This window comes from Apium graveolens, chromosome 6 (genome assembly GCF_009905375.1).
Source record: "Apium graveolens cultivar Ventura chromosome 6, ASM990537v1, whole genome shotgun sequence".
Classification (NCBI taxonomy): Eukaryota; Viridiplantae; Streptophyta; class Magnoliopsida; order Apiales; family Apiaceae; genus Apium; species Apium graveolens.
The window spans coordinates 34,081,477-34,098,448 of NC_133652.1; the positions used below are offsets into that span (position 1 = coordinate 34,081,477).

Sequence of the window (16,972 nt, forward strand, 5' to 3'; positions counted from 1 at the left end):
CGCAGTTTTCGCCATTGGATAGAACTTTACCAGAAACTTTTGTGTAAGATCTTGCCAAGTAGTGATGGACCCCGCTGGTTCAGAATGTAACCAGTCCTTAGCTTTATCCCTCAGAGAGAACGGGAAAAGCCTCAGCTTGATAGCCTCATCAGTCACACCATTATATTTGAAAGTACTACATATCTCGACAAAATTCCTGATGTGCATGTTGGGTCTTCAGTAGCAGCACCTCCAAAAGAAACAGAATTCCGCACCATCTGAATAGTGCCCGTCTTGATTTTAAAAGTGTTAGCCTGAATAGCTGGATGAAGGATGCTTGACTGAATGTCATCAATTTTAGGCCTAGAAAAGTCCATAAGAGCTGGACCTGCCGGAACTATACGATCACCCATGATTACTGGTTCCAACTGCTCACTCTCTGTATTCGAATCTTCAAAATCTATCTTCTCCGGAATACCAAGAACTTCGTCTATCTCCTCGGCCATATCTAAAGTCCTCTTACGAGTACGAGAATGTGTTTGCATAAACGCTCGCTAAAGTACCTGAAACACAACCGGAAACAATAAGTAACAAGTCTTAATCAATGAGTCCTAATGACCACTGATGGTAAGTACATAAACTAAACAAATACGCCGAGTCCCCGACAGTGGCGCCAAAAACTTGTTAGGACGGAAAACACGCGCTAATAATACACGCAAGTATACGCATTCGCAAGTAATATAGAATACTTTCTAGTTCGTTCCCACAGAGACTCAGACTAATTATGTTCAATTAACACTCTCTCACCAATGTATAATTACTTCTCAATGTCAAGACAATAACACTTAAATTTGATTAACTAATTATTAACTACAATTAACTACGAGAATTAAACACTTAATTGACACTTGAATTAACAATATTAAACACACGTGAGATCACAACTTCATTACTACTTCCTTCAATAGTTATTGTTATTACCCTTAGCATGTAACGGTGATGATATTAATCGAACAACATGAAACTGATAAAAGCCAACTTTCATTGTACTAATACCATTCTACCAAGCATCCATAATTAAGACAGAAGTTGAATAGGCATCAATTATGTTGAGACCCTATATGTCTACAGAATTTGACAACATTACGATTTAAGCACAAGTTATTCCTTATGATTACACAGGGCAAGTAAAACGGTTAGAGTTACCCACTAATCATACATACACATACATGAACCTATACTAGCATGGCAAGTTCTAAACCTCAAGATCCACTGTCGCTTCACAAGAGATTAACACCATATCTTATATGTTCGCGACGCACATAAGACGAATAAGCACAACCAATACTAGATATCATACAATCATCACACACTAAGGTATTAAACAACTAACTAAAAAATTCCATAGCAAATCCATTACGACCCCATGATCATGATTAGCCCATGATAGAACTCATCGTCACCATGGGTTCGTATGAAAACATGATAATAACACACGAGAATAATTAAATAAACTACTTATATTAAACCAGAGTACGTCATAAGAGTAAATAGGTTCAAAGTAAAGAAAACTAGCATCCACTGTTACAATGAATTAAAGAATCACAAGAAACTATGCTTCCTCTTCGTTGCGGTATGCTAAAACGGTCTTCTTCCTTATCTCCTCGCTCCTCGATTGATACTACGATTCAACACACATGAAACGTCTCTGAAAAATACTTATATAGGAGTCCCACAAAACCCAGCTATCTCAGAAGTTGGAAGCTCAACAGAATTAGGAGTCTAAAAATATTAATTTTAATTTACGTCCCTGAGCGTCCGCTCAGCAGAGCTGAGCATCCACTCAGCAGAGCTGAGCGGGGGCTCAGAACCTTTCTGCAAAAATCTCTGTTTTGCTCCCGTTCCTTGCTGCATTCTGCTCCTATCTTCCCACTTGCAATGCCAAACACATGCTAAGGCTTATTCTTGATGAAATCTCTCCACAAATGCAAGTAATACCCTGAAATGCACAAACACTAAAAAAATGCATCAAATACACAAAATACTTGATTTCAAGACATCAATTTAAGCTATTATAAGACATTCTAAGTGGTATAAAATGCCACTTATCAGAAGCTTTATCCGTTGATGCACTCATCCGTTGATGGATGTTATCTGTTGAAGCTTTAGAGACATTCGCTGAGGCTTTGTTTCTCATCCGTTGAAGGTCTTTAATTTACCAGTTGATACTACTTCATTTATACAAAATTACAAGGCATAAAATATTTATAATTAGCCCTCCTATTTGCATATCCACTAGTAGTCAACATGACTTATAATTTCCTACAACTTCTAAGAATTATAACTCATTTACAAAGACTGAAATGTGCTACAATACTAAACTTATTTCTAAGTAAAGCTACTCCATCAACGGATAGCCAAAGTGGTCTTATCCGTTGAGGCTACAAACACTAGTTTTCTACTTAAGTGTTTTGTTTAGCTTATCATCAAACTAGTACACATATATTCCTAACAATGTACTTAGTTGATTTCAACTCATCAAATGCAGAATCTGTTACTTGTCTATTTAGGAAGGCAAGTCAAGATGAAAGTTGGCTATGGCATAAGAAGTCGTCCCATCTAAACTTCAAGACCATGAATGAGCTAGTCAAGAAAGATTTGGTTAGAGGTATTCCTCAAGTGGAATTTTCAAAGGATGGATTGTGTGATGCCTGCCAAAAAGGGAAAGTAGATTTAAGCATCTTCAGAAAGAAGCTTGAATCATTAATTGAAGAAACTTTACAGTTACTTCACATGGACTTGTTTGGACCAGTAAATGTGTTATCTATCTCAAAGAAGAGGTATTGCCTAGTAATTGTGGATGATTTTTCAAAGTTCTCTTGGACATATTTTGTAAAGTCAAAAGATGAGGCTAGTGAAATCATCACCAATCATATAAGGCAAGTTAACAATCATCCTGACTTCAAGGTTAGAAGAATCAGGAGTGACAATGGAACTGAGTTCAAGAATTCTGTGATGAGAGTATATTGTGAAGAAAATGGGATCATGCATGAGTTTTCTACAGCCAGGACTTCACAACAAAATGGAGTGGTAGAAATAAAGAATAGGTCTCTCATTGAAGCTGCAAGAACAATGCTGGAAGAATCAAAGTTACCAACATATTTTTTGGCTAAAGATGTAAATACTGCATGCTACACTCAGAATATCTCTTTGATCAATCAAGCAAAATGCATGACTCCCTACCAGTTATTCAAGAACAGGAAGCCAACGTTAAACTTTCTACATGTCTTTGGCTGTAAATGCTATATCTTAAGGAATTAAACTGATCAACATGGAAAGTTTGATGCCAAAGTAGATCAAGGAATTTTTGTTGGATATGCTGTTGGGAAAGCATATAGAGTCTACAATCTAAGAACCAATATTATTATGGAATCTGTACATGTTGTGTTTGATGATAAAAAGATTGAAGGACTGATATATGGAGATTTCCATGAGAGCCTCAAATTTGACAATGTGGAGATGACTTGTGAAGACAGTGATGATGATAGTGATCAAGAAACAATGGATAAGGATAATGCAGAAAAGACAATCTCCAATGATGCTCAAAATTCAGCATTTGTCAAGTTGCACAATGCATCATCTGTCGGTAGACAATCAGCTTCATCCGTCGAGATACAAAGTGCATCATCCGTCGGAATAATTAGAGAAGCTGAGAGTCAAAACATATCACCTACAGAAAAAACTCCTTCAAATCAAAGATTCATAAACTCAGGGGGAGTTTCTTCTAATCAAAACCCAGTCACACATCAAGACAATGATGAGGCCTCTTCATCTAGAGATAATATACCTCAACAGAGAAAATGGACTAGAGATCACCCTTTTGAGCTCATTATTGGTGATGCTGTTGGATTTTTAAACGCAGCGGGGCATGGCAAAACACTTTTACACATACAAAATCCAAATAAAAGCATATAAATCGTGAATAAAAATTCGAGGGATCAAATCTAACCTTTTAAAATAATTCGGAGACAACGATCAGAGATCCTTAGCAGTTGCTCCTCAAGTGTGAAGCACTCCACCGGTATCCACCAAGAAAACGATGTTAAGGAGGAGGAAGGAGGTGGAGAGAATTGAGTTTTCCAAACTTTTTGGGTTTTCGGGTTCGATGTGGGTTGGAATAAAATAGGGTCTATAATAGTGTATTTATAGGCAAAATTTTCAGCTGAAATTTTCCCATAATTATTATTATTATTATCCCATTTATTATTCTCATTAATAATTAAAACACCTTTTAATCATTAATCCTTTTTCTAAACACTTTAGAAATAATTCTCTCTCTTGATTTAATTTCTAAAAATTAAATCCTTTAATTAATAATATTAAGAACTTTTCTTAATTAATTTATAATCAATTAAATCTCACTTAATCAATTATTAAATTTGCCAATTAATTATTTATTTCACAAATAAATAATTATTTAGCCATTATTAATTAATTCCTCCACCATTAAATCATTCTCTTTTTATGGTGTGACCCTGTAGGTTCAATATTAAGCCGGTAGTAGAAATAAATAATAATAAAACTATTTTATCATTATTTATATAAATTCTCTAATTTATTAAATATGATTAATTAATTAATCACATTTATTCTACATCATGAGTGATGCTTCTCAACATATCGCGACTATCCGGATAATATGAATTCACTGCTTAGAATACCAAGAACCTGTCAGTGAATAGTTACCGTACAATAAACTCCTTCTACCCTACAATGTCCCGATTAAATACAAGGCATGGATCTCGTGTCAAGCCTATCTAATTCAATCACTTTGCTTACCATTTACTATGCGTAGTTCTATGCAAATTAGAAACTCCTTTCTAATTTCATTTACTCTGGCCAGAGATTCCTGAACTAGCATAAGTGGATCAGCCTTGAACATTCGCCTCCTTCACTGGAAGGGGTAGATCCTCTATTGATCATACACTATCTTCGTGTACAAATTCCTATACCCAGAAGAGCCCTAATAATTGTCCCTGGAGACTAAGAACTAAACCAAAGCACAGTTCAGTGTACACAAGATGACTATGATGACCTCAAGTCTAAGGATACTTGTACAACTATCACTAAGCGAACAACTGCTGACACGTGAGTGAACTCCATCAGTTGTTCAGCTGGGCGAGTCATGTTCAGTGAACTTATTCTATAATAAGCACCTACATACTAGCTATAGTGTCACCACACAAATATCTATGAGAACAGACATCCTTCATAATGAAGCAAGCATAGTATGTACCGATCTTTGCGGATTATTAATTACCAGTTAGTAATCCTACGACCAGGAACTATTTAAGTTTAGAGTTATCATCTTTTTAGGTCTCACTATTATGATCTCATCATAATCCATAAAAAGCTTTACTCTAAACTATGGTATATCTTATTTAAACACTTAAATAGATAAAGCCCGTAATAAAAACAAAACAAGTCTTTATTTTAATATCAATGAAATCAAAACAGATTCATAAAAGTTATTCCTAAATCCTAATACATGATTGGACTTAGGACATATTGCTTTCAGATGCATCTTCTAGAGTTCAAACAAGGAAAGCAACTCAAGAAGAATGTATGTATAACGGCTTTCTTTCTAAGGAAGAACTAAAGATAGTAAAGAAGCTCTGTTCGATCCTGATTGGGTTTTAGCTATGCAATAAGAGCTAAACCAATTTAAAAGGAACAAGGTATGGAAGCTAGTACCCAAGCCTAAAGGAAAGAATCCAATTGACACCAAGTGGGTATTCTCAAACAAGATGGATGAAAATGACATAGTGGTCAGTAACAAAGCTAGATTGGTTGCTAAGGGTTGCTGTCAATAAGAAGGAATAGATTTTGATGAAACCTTTGCTCCTGTTGTAAGACTTGAAGCCATCAGAATTTTCTTAGCCTATGAAGCCCATGCCAATTTCAAAGTCTATCAAATGGATGTCAAAAGTGCCTTTCTGAATGGAAAGTTGGAGGAGGAAGTCTATGTCAGTCAACCTCCTGGTTTTGAAGATCCAAATTTTCTAGAATATGTCTACTATTTTTTGAAAGCACTTTATGGATTGAAGCAAGCACGTAGAGCCTGATATGATACTTTGTCAAAGTTTCTCTTAGAAAATCACTTCACAAGAGGTAATGCTGACAAAATTTTATTCTTTAGAAATGTAAATGGCTCTAGTATACTTGTTCAAGTTTATGTAGATGATATTATATTTGGCTCTACAGATAAAAAACTTTGCAAAAAGTTTGTCAAATTGATGCAAAGTAAGTATGAAATGAGCATGATGGGAGAACTAACTTACTTTATTGGTTTACAAGTTAAGCAAGTTAGTGATGGAATATTCATTAGTCAAACCAAATATATTTATGATCTTTTAAAGAAGTTTGATCTAATAAATTGCACATCTGCAAAAACTCCCATGGCCACTACAACTAAACTTGAATTAAACACTACTGAAAAGTATGTGGATATTTCAACCTATAGAGGCATGGTTGGCTCACTTTTGTACTTAACAACTAGTAGGCCAAATATAATGTTTGCTACTTGTGTTTGTGCTAGATTTTAGGCTGATCCTAGAGAATCTCATTTAGTAGCTATTAAGAGAATTTTTAGATATCTCAAGGGCACACCAAAACTTGGCATTTGGTACCCTAGAGATTCTGGTTTTGATGTAACTGGTTATTCAGATGCAGATTATGCAGGTTGTAAAATTGATAGAAAAAGTACAACAGGAACCTGTCAATTTCTAGGAAACAAGCTAGTATCCTGGTTTAATAAAAAGCAAAAACCAGTTTCTACTTCTACAGCTGAAGCTGAGTATATTGCTGCTGGTAGTTGCTGTGCACAGATTCTATGGGTGAAAAACTAATTGTTGGACTATGGTCTACAAGTGGACGGAATTCCTATTTTCTGTGATAACACAAGTGCAATTGCCATCACTGAAAATCCAGTACATCGTTCAAGAACAAAGCACATAGACATCAAGTACCACTTCATTAGGGAACATGTGATGAATGGTATTGTGGAACTTCATTTTGTTCCAAGTGAAAAGCAGCTTGCAGATATCTTTACCAAGCTACTTGATGAATCCACCTTTACTAGGTTGGTAAATGAGTTAGGTATGCTTAATTATTCTTAAATTATTTCTGATAATTTTGCAAGTTGTAATGCAGCCAGAAACTTAATTAATTTTTCTGTTTTAGATGAAATTTTGGCTAAGTAAAATTTTTGCATCTCGACGGATGTTCATTATCCATCGAGTTTGATCATCCGTCAAAATATTATAGCCTTGTAAAAAAAATCAATTACTTTTCTGGATTATTTTACACCCGACGGATAATTGCTTTATTCACATCCGTAGAATTGTCTACATCTTAGCCGTTAAAAGTATTGAACATTATCCATCGGATATACTTACAGTCTGTAAGTATATCACGGCGGATAATTGACAGAATTTTGATAGTTTATTTTAATTTTAAATGGCTATTTTGGGTAATTCTCATTGGGTCTTTAATTTTTATCTTTAATTTTTATCTCATTTTATTTGAGAGTACATAAAAGCCTAACTTTAATTTATTTTTGCTTTTGTCTCTCCCTACTGCTATTAACTATTCTCTTCTCTCTCAAAGCAAAACCCTTTTCTTCTGCAATTTCCTTACTTTAACAATGGCACCAGTGGTAAAGATCACGTCTCAGTCAGGATTCATATATGAGAATAACAACTTTGTGGATCTAGTGAACAAAGAGATTCCAGCATCTGAAGATTATCACAAAATGATGGGTTTTGTGAAAGGTTGCAAGCTCAGTTATGCCATGCTGGAATCACCCACTATCTACTGTAAAGTTGTGGAAGAGATGTGGACCACTGTTGTATATCAATCTAATGACAAAACTGTCACTCTCTCCATTAAAGGTAAAGAACATTGCATTAACAGTGATATTATCAAAGCATGCTTTAAAATTCCTGATAACACTACTACTAAGCCACACACAGATGCTGATATATTCAATTTGCTAAATTCTATGGGCTATGCACTTCCTACCACTAAGTTAAGTGAAATTAGGAGGCTAGGTCTTAGAAAAGAGTGGAGTTATTTTTGTGATATAGTTACCAAGGTGTTTTCTGGTAAAATAAGTAACTTTGATTTTGTCAACACTACAATGCTTAACATGTTTTACATGCTTCTTACTGATAAGTACTACAATTTCAGTGATGCCATCATGTTTGAATTAGGATACAAGTTAGGGGAAATAAAAAAGAGATCTAAAAATATTTATTATGCTAGATTCTTCATGATTATTGCAAACCATATTTGTGAGAATCTTATAATTGAGAACCCAATCAACAAACTAAATTGTTGGGTTCAAGAAAGAAGAGTGATTGCAGATTTAAACAGGGTTGATCACCACAAAGAGGGTCCCCTGGTCTATTTGCCTATTATGGAATTGCCTCAGGTAAGTGAGGTAACTGTTTCTGTCTCTGCCACTACTTCTCAACCACCTATTTCTTTTCCTTCAACTGTGGCAATGACATCTATAAATGTGACGAAACATATGCCTACTCAAGCAACTAAACCAAAGGTTTCTAAATCCAAATCAAATAAAGCCCCCTCTGGTTTCTCTCAAAAGAAACCAGTTGCAAAATCCACCAAACACCAAGAGGGGAGTGTGAAGGAGAGTGAGGTAGGTGAGAGATAGGGTGAAAATCAAAGAAGCCCTAAGGATAAGGTTGGAGAGGTGAGTGAATCCAAGCCTAGCCACACTGCAGTTTCCCAATAAACTACGGTGATTAATAAGGACAATAGCTCATCGCTAGTTGCATCCTCCCAAAAGGATGTGACTATTGAACAAAGCTCTCAGCCAATAGCACAAGCCAAAAGGGCAAGGGACACAAGCTCACCCCAAACGTACGCCAAAAAGAAGAAATCTAAAAACACTGGGGATGCACAGGGATCACACACAGTGCAAACTGCAGCTAAAGACTCAGTCACTGCACCATCTCAAATTCAGTTTGATGTGGCTCCAATAAATGTGGAGTCACAACCAAAATCTTTGACTATTGAAGCACCAAACATACCAAACTCACCCACACACTCACTGGATGTGGATATGATTAACACATCAATCCTTGATTCTCCTTCTTTAACTCTATTGGAGAAGCCAAAATTCAATGCAAGTGAGCATATTCTTTTAGATGATTTGTTGGATCACTTGCCAATTCTTTCAGGAACTATTGAGACTTCTGTGCCAAAATTTTCATCAATCTACACAAAGTCCACAATAGTTTCCACTCCAAACTCTATCATTTCTTCTATACCTGTGGATATTGTTCATCCGTCGGTTAGTGATTGTATCCCGACGGATATGCCTAACAGCAGTATCCGTCGGCTATTCTAACTACTACCCTGGCGGATGTTCCTCATCCGTTGGTACTCACTACACAAGCTGAATTTTCAAAAATTGTTTCAAGTGTATATGAGTTAGTGGTTGTACAATCACTCCTAGGTTTGAGGGAAGGGAGTGAACAGAGTGAGAGGCTAAGTTGCACTCAGGCAAAAGGAGAGGAAATGAGAGAAACATTGCAGACTATTTCTTCCAGTCTGGCAAAAGTGAGTGAGGGGAGTTCCACCTTAGTGGGTGAAGGTGAGGGTGTGAGGGTGGTGAGCCAAGGGGAGCCCTTGATGCAAGAATAGAGAGAAATTGAGAGAAAAGCAGGTATAGCTAAATGGGAAGAGCCCATTGTAAGTGAGTTAACTCTTCTTGAGAGTCACGAATACCATCAAGCATTCATCATCGAATTTGAAAGGCACATACTTCTCGAGCAAGTTGCACAACGGCTTTAATATCTTCGAGAAGTCCTTGATGAAATGCCGATAAAAACCCGCATGACCAAGTAAACTATGGATTCCTTTCATAGAAATAGGTGGTGGAAGATTTTCAATGACTCCCACCTTGGCTTTGTCCACCTCAAGACACTTGCTAGAGACCTTATGCCCAAGAATAATGCCTTCACGCACCATAAAGTGACATTTTTCCCAATTGAGCACCAAATTAGTTTCCACACACCTTTTGAGCACCGCACGAAGATTATTCAAACATTCATCATACCAATGTCCAAAGACGAAGAAGTCTTCCATGAACACCTCGACATTATTTTCAATCATATCAGAGAATATAGCCATCATACATCTCTGAAAAGTGGCCGGTGCGCCATATAAGCCAAACGAAACTCTGCGAAAAGCAAACGTGCCAAATGGACAAGTGAAGGTAGTCTTTTCTTGATCCTCTGGTGCAATACATATCTGATTATACCCCGAATAGCCATCCATAAGACAATAATACTCATGATCGGCCAACCTGTCAAGCATCTGATCAATAAATGGAAGAGGGAAGTGATCCTTCCTCGTGGCCTTATTCAACTTTCTGTAATCCATGCATACCCTCCATCCTGTGACTGTTCGAGTGGGAATGTGCTCGTTCTTCTCATTTGCTACCACAGTAATACCTCCTTTCTTAGGTACACATTGCACGGGGCTCACCCAAGAACTGTCAGAAATAGGGTATATAATTCCTGCATCCAGCCATTTCAGAATTTCTTTCTTCGCCACTTCTTTCATGATAGGATTAAGTCTTCGCTGTTGCTCCACCGTTGGCTTACTACCTTCCTCTAGCAGAATTTTATGCATGCAGTACGAGGGGATGATCCCTTTTATGTCTGCTATAGTCCATCCGATAGCCGATTTGAATTCTCTCAAGATCCTCAAGAGCTTGTCCTTCTCACTACCTGAAAGGTCAGATGTAATAATAACAGGTAAAGTAGATGCATCACCTAAAAAAGTATACCTAAAATGTTCAGGCAATGGTTTAAGCTCCAAGGTAGGTGCTTCCTCAATATATGGTTTGAGCTTTCCTTCAGCATTTTTGAGGTCAGAAGTACCAAGAGATTCAAATGGCATGTCTAGCTTTTGCCTCCAAGGAGAAGTATTTAGATATTGTAGTTGCTCATTGCCATCCTCATCATCACTGTCAAAGTTCCCCACTAAGACTTTCTTTAATGCATCAGACATTAGCATATGATCAAGTTCTGAAGTAACCGCATAATCAATCAAATCCACCTTTAAGCACTCCTCGTCTTCTGTAGGTAATTTCATCGCTTTGAATACATTGAATGTCACATCCTGATCCTGCACCCGCATAGTAAGTTCACCTTTCTGCACATCTATCAAGGTACGGCCTGTATCCAAGAAAGATCTCCCCAAGATTATGGGAATCTTCTTATCTTCCTTGAAATCCAGAATAACAAAGTCTGCAGGAAAGAAGAGCTTATCCACCTTTACTAGCACATCCTCCACTATGCCTCGTGGGTATGTAATAGAACGATTAGCCAATTGTAGAGACATGTAGGTGCGCTTTAGATCAGGCAAATTCAACTTTTTGAAGATAGACAATGACATGATCAGATTGATGCTTTCTCCCAAATCGCACAGGCATTTATCAAAAGACAACTTGCCGATGGTGCAAGGAATGGTGAAGCTACTTGGATCTTTAAGCTTTGGAGGTACTTTTTGTTGCAGCACAACACTGTACTCTTCCGTTAGAGCAACGGTCTCAAGGTCATCCAGTTTTACCTTCCTTGAAAGAATACTCTTCATAAATTTCGCATAACTAGGCATTTGCTCCAGAGCCTCAGCGAAAGGTATGTTGATGTGAAGTTTCTTGAACACCTCCAGAAACTTACCGAACTGCTTATCCAGCTTTTGTTGTTGCAATCTCTTAGGGAAAGGTGGTGGAGGATAGAGCTGTTTCTCCCATGTATTACCCTCAGGCAGAGTATGTTCAACAGTAGTCTTCCTTGGTTCCACCGGTTTCTCCTTTTGCTTCTCTTCTTCATCACCAACTTCAGCTTCTCCTTCTTTTGCTTTTTCAGCATCAACAACTTTTCCAGACCTTAAGGTAATAGCCTTAACTTGCTCTTTAGCTTCCTTTCTGCCTGGCACTTCAGTATCACTGGGAAGTGTGCCAGGTTGACGATTGAGCACTGCATTGTGTAATAACTCCAAAAATTTTGAACTTTTTGTAACCCTTATGAATAGTGTTTTTGCTGATTATGCTGAATGAGAAAACTTTTCATGTCACACTATGTAGGGGTTCTTCTATTGTTATTCTGAGATCTTATTAGTACTCTATGTGGTATATAAGTGTATGTAAAGATCGTCAGAATCCAAATTCGAACACTTTGATTTTTCCCGAAAATCCACCAGATACCGAAAGAATTGAGTACAAGGTAACAGGATAAAAATGATTTAAATTCAAGGATTATAATAGAGGATCATAAAAGGAATATAATGTATTGAGAAAGGTTAAGGAAACCCAAGTAATAAGATCCCGGGTATGATCCCTCAAACGATAAACGAGAACGAAAGTTAAGCGAACCGTATAACAGATCAGCGGTCATTAGGCAAGTAATTAGGAGTTAATCAAAGAGGTTAGTGATGATGATGTCATCAAACCAATAAGAAGAGGACAAGCATGGGAAGATGACATAAGAATTATGACCTAAGCATGACAAAAAGAAGTGTGTTGTTGGTTGATTTTGAACCACACAAAATTTACCATGGTTAAAAGGTAATTTAGCAAAACAAAAGGCAAAACAACCAACAAAACAATTCATAACACAAAAACACAAAGTTGACCTTCATTTCCAATAAGAAGCTCTCGGCTTCTTCCTTTTTTTCAAAGAAGAAAATTCAAAATCCAAGATCCAAGCATTGTTAAATTGCAAGGTAATTATCCAAGGTTCCTTATGATTAGTTAAGGCTATCCTAGGAGTTTAAGCTCCAAATTCCTTCACAATCTCTTTCAATAAATCATTTAAGAAGAGAGTGAATAGTGTTTTCAAGAAATTTAAATTGTTTGATCTTGTGTTTTTGGTTAGATTAAGCTTTGGTAAGGACTTTCAAGGGTGATTCCAAGCTCCTTAGTTACTTTTACTCACCAAGGAAGGTATAATCTCATACCCTAGCCCTACTTTTGTATATTTAGAGTTTTTTTGTTTGGTATGGTTCATGAGAAGCATGATTCTTGTAGACTTAGAGTGTGGTTGGTTTTGTAATGAGTTTGGAGTTGTAAATCTTGGATTACTGGTTAATGAACTTAAGAATAGTTTTAGTTCATGTTTGAGAATAATATAAATTGGAGAACTTGAGGTGTTGGGGCTGTTGTAGTATTGTATGGATGGAGTTTGGTTGTATGGTTGATTTGTGGTTGATTTGGAGTAGGATAAAATACGGTAATCGCGTAAACATAGTCGTCGTAATGCCCGATTTACTTTAGACTGTTTTTGTTCATAACATCAGGACTCGAGAACTCACTGTTAGGTTTTGACCATTGCCATGATTAGATAGTTACAAGCTTCATTTTGATATGTGGTTTGCTTGAATCCGATGTACGGTTTAGGAGAAACGACCGTTTTAAGTAACGGCGTTTCGCGAACGAACCATTACCCCTCGCCTTACTTTGAAACATTGGTTAAGGACCTTAAATGAATAATTGGATTATGAAACAATTAAGTAAAGTGGATTAGGCAGTTGGTAAGGTACTCATGAAAGAATCGCCTTAAAACTCTTAATGGTTAAATTATTAAAAATGGTGGAGCCGAGGGTACTCGAGCGACTTAAGTGAATCGTTAAGCGCAAAAGCGAACGTTAAGGTCTAATTGGTTAAGGTATAGATTCATAAGCGACTTTGGTTTCATTCCAACTTATATGTTGTTTATAGGTTACCAGACTCGTCCCAAGCCATTTATCACCCCCAGTCGCTCAGGCAAGTTTTCTACCCGTTATACTGTTGTTGTGATGTATATATGTATATGCATTATCTTGTGATAGACGCATGATGGTTAATTAGCAAATCTTGCGATATATTGGAGCATGCTGATATGGAATATATGCATGTCTGTTTCGTAATCTTGATATCTATCTGTTGATTCCAATGCTTATAGTTGCATAATACCTATGCTAGAGACAAGCAGTAGTTGCGTATACCCTTAGTATAGGGGACCCAAAGGTGGATATTTTCTAAAACCGGAGTCGATGTTCCCGAGTATATTATATATATATTTATATATATATTGATATAGTTTTCAAAACTATTAATCGAATAAGGTTTATTCGATAACTTTATTTTATTTAATGAATATTACTTTGAATATTCATTCGAGGACTTATGACTCCGTTTATTTTATTTAAATGAATATTATATTGAATATTCATTCGAGGACTTACGACTCTGTTTATTCTATTTAATGAATATTATTTTGAATATTCATTCGAGGACTTATGACTCCGCTTATTTACTAAATAATATTCTTTATTTTATTAAAGAATAATGTTTCGATAATCAAACTTATTTTCGATTATTCAAATAAAGATCATACTTTCGTATAAGTATATCTTTGGTTATTTAATATCCATTCAAGTATGAGTTTTAAAACTTCTACTTCAATTATTTTTATAAAGATTATTCTTTATGGGAATATTATTTAAATAATAATATTTAGATATTTTCTAAATATATTAGGACTGATTTATTTTATTAAATCAGCATTACTCCAAACATTCTTAAAAATGTTTTCGAGTCTTCAAAATGATTTTAAAAGTTAGAGCGGATCCCAAAACTCATTTTTATATTTAAGATCTTCCTTTCAAAGGGGATTTAAATACTTGCTCAAAACCTGAGGGATCCGGCTCTGTGGTGTATTTATATTCGCAACAAGGTTGTTGTTTTGACAAATGAATTGATTACTTACCCAACGTTCGGGAAGTAAGCCCATCTAATTGAGTCGGCATAAGCGACAGGCCGGGGTACGGTCTATCAAAGTGTAAGTGGCTGGGTGGCAGTCCATCAACGCGTAAGAGGCCGGGTGGCGGTCCAGCACAAGGTCCTAATGAGGCCAGGGTGATGACCGGTGGGGGATTCATCCATCTACTAGTAGAAAAGGTTACTTATTGGTATCTTTGCTTGATCAGCAAGATATCGGGTTTATGCCAAAATTCTTTTCTTTCCAAAATTCATTGGATATTGTAAACTCTGTTCATACTTTACATAACAGAGGTTTCTAGGAAAGGTATAAGAGATATATATGTGGATATATATATATCGGGACTTAATGAAGTACCTCGTAACTTCATTTCATTCAATAATATTTCAAAGATTTAATCTATTCAAGTCTTAACTTGTGGTCTCATCTATGGGATGAACTTTTGAAACTTATTATACTTTGAACAGTGGTAGTTCAAGTATATTGAAGTAATTGGTAACTTCATCTTCCTTTAAACTTATATCCAGTAAGTAATTACCTTACACTTGATAAAGGATTCTAGTAAGTTATCCATTTAGATACTTGCATTATTGTTTACACTATATATTATCTTGCGAGCTGTAATGGTCACTCTTGCTTCATTTCTTCATCAAACAACAATAGTTAGGAAAGATGGCCAGACTCAAGCAGACCCAGCGCAAGCGCGTGGGAAGCATCCCGCGTCTTCCCGTTGATATTGTAGCCGCTATAGCTGCAGAGGTAGATCTATTTGTAGATCAGGCATTCTACTTTTGGGAATCAATTATGTATAATTATAACTTATGGCAGATAATGGCAATTAACTGTAAACTTATCAAGTAATCATTTTGGGTTGTAATAACTTTTAAATTGTGGATTCAAGGACTTGTACTTATTTCAATTTCATCTTTGAGACTATAACGTGTTGTGGTGTGTGTTAGTGTGGGATCACAACATGAGGTTATTTATTATTAAGTTAAGTGATATTGTGGAAAGAAAGACCGTGATGACCCGGATCCCCGACCCCAGATCTGGGGGTGTTACACATTGGCTATTTGACCGATTTAATTTTCCAAGGTCTTGATAGAAACAGCATGACTTTTGCACAACAGCTCGAGTTCCTCGAAATCAGCACTAGAAGGTGGAGCTGCACCTCCTTGTTGAGGATATGATTGCCTTTGAGCATAATGTTGTGGTTGCTGGAATCCAGGTGGATTAAACTGTTTACTTACGCCTTGCTGATATGGTTGCTGAATAGCATTCTGATTATTGCTCCAGCTGAAATTTGGATGATTTCTGTTGTTAGGATGATAAGTAGCTGGCACAGGCTGCTGCGGTCACTGATAATTGTTCACATACTGAACAGATTCATTAATAAGAGAACACTGATCCATAGCATGAGAACCTGCACAAAGCTCACAGACCATAGCTATCTGATTGACTCCATAGGTGGCTAAAGAATCGACCTTCAAAGACAGCCCTTGGAGCTGCGCTGCAATAGCTGTAGCTGCATCAACTTCCAGAATACCCGCTGCCTTCCCAGGCATCATCCTTTGAGTTGGGTTTTCATGCTCATTTACAGCCATAGTCTCAATAAGATTATAAGCCTCAGTATAGCTTTTGGCCCACAAGGTGCCTCCAGCTGCTGCATCGAGCATGGGCCGAGATTGGGCCCCCAAACCATTATAGAAACCAGTGATCACCATCCAATCGGGCATACCATGATGTGGACACTTTCTCAACATCTCCTTGTAGCGCTCCCAAGCTTCGCACATGGATTCTGTAGGTTGTTGCGCAAACTGAGTAAGAGCACTCCTCATAGTCGCAGTTTTCGCCATTATATAGAACTTTACCAGAAACTTTTGTACAAGATCTTGCCAAGTAGTGATGGACCCCGCTGGTTCAGAATGTAACCAGTCCTTAGCTTTATCCCTCAGAGAGAATTGGAAAAGCCTCAGCTTGATAGCCTCATCAGTCACACCATTATATTTGAAAGTACTACAGATCTCGACAAAATTCCTGATGTGCATGTTGGGGTCTTCAGTAGTAGCACCTCCAAAAGAAACAGAATTCTGCACCATCTGAATAGTGCCCGGCTTGATTTCAAAAGTGTTAGC

At 36.9% G+C, this 16,972-nt stretch overlaps 1 non-coding gene across 1 annotated transcript; it reads left to right on the top strand.

Annotated features, from left to right (window-relative positions):
- The first annotated feature begins 16,571 nt into the window (after positions 1-16,571).
- Positions 16,572-16,678, top strand: LOC141669488 (small nucleolar RNA R71). Its single transcript, XR_012553769.1, has one exon. It is a non-coding gene; the product is annotated as a small nucleolar RNA R71 (small nucleolar RNA).
- The last annotated feature ends 294 nt before the right edge of the window (positions 16,679-16,972 follow it).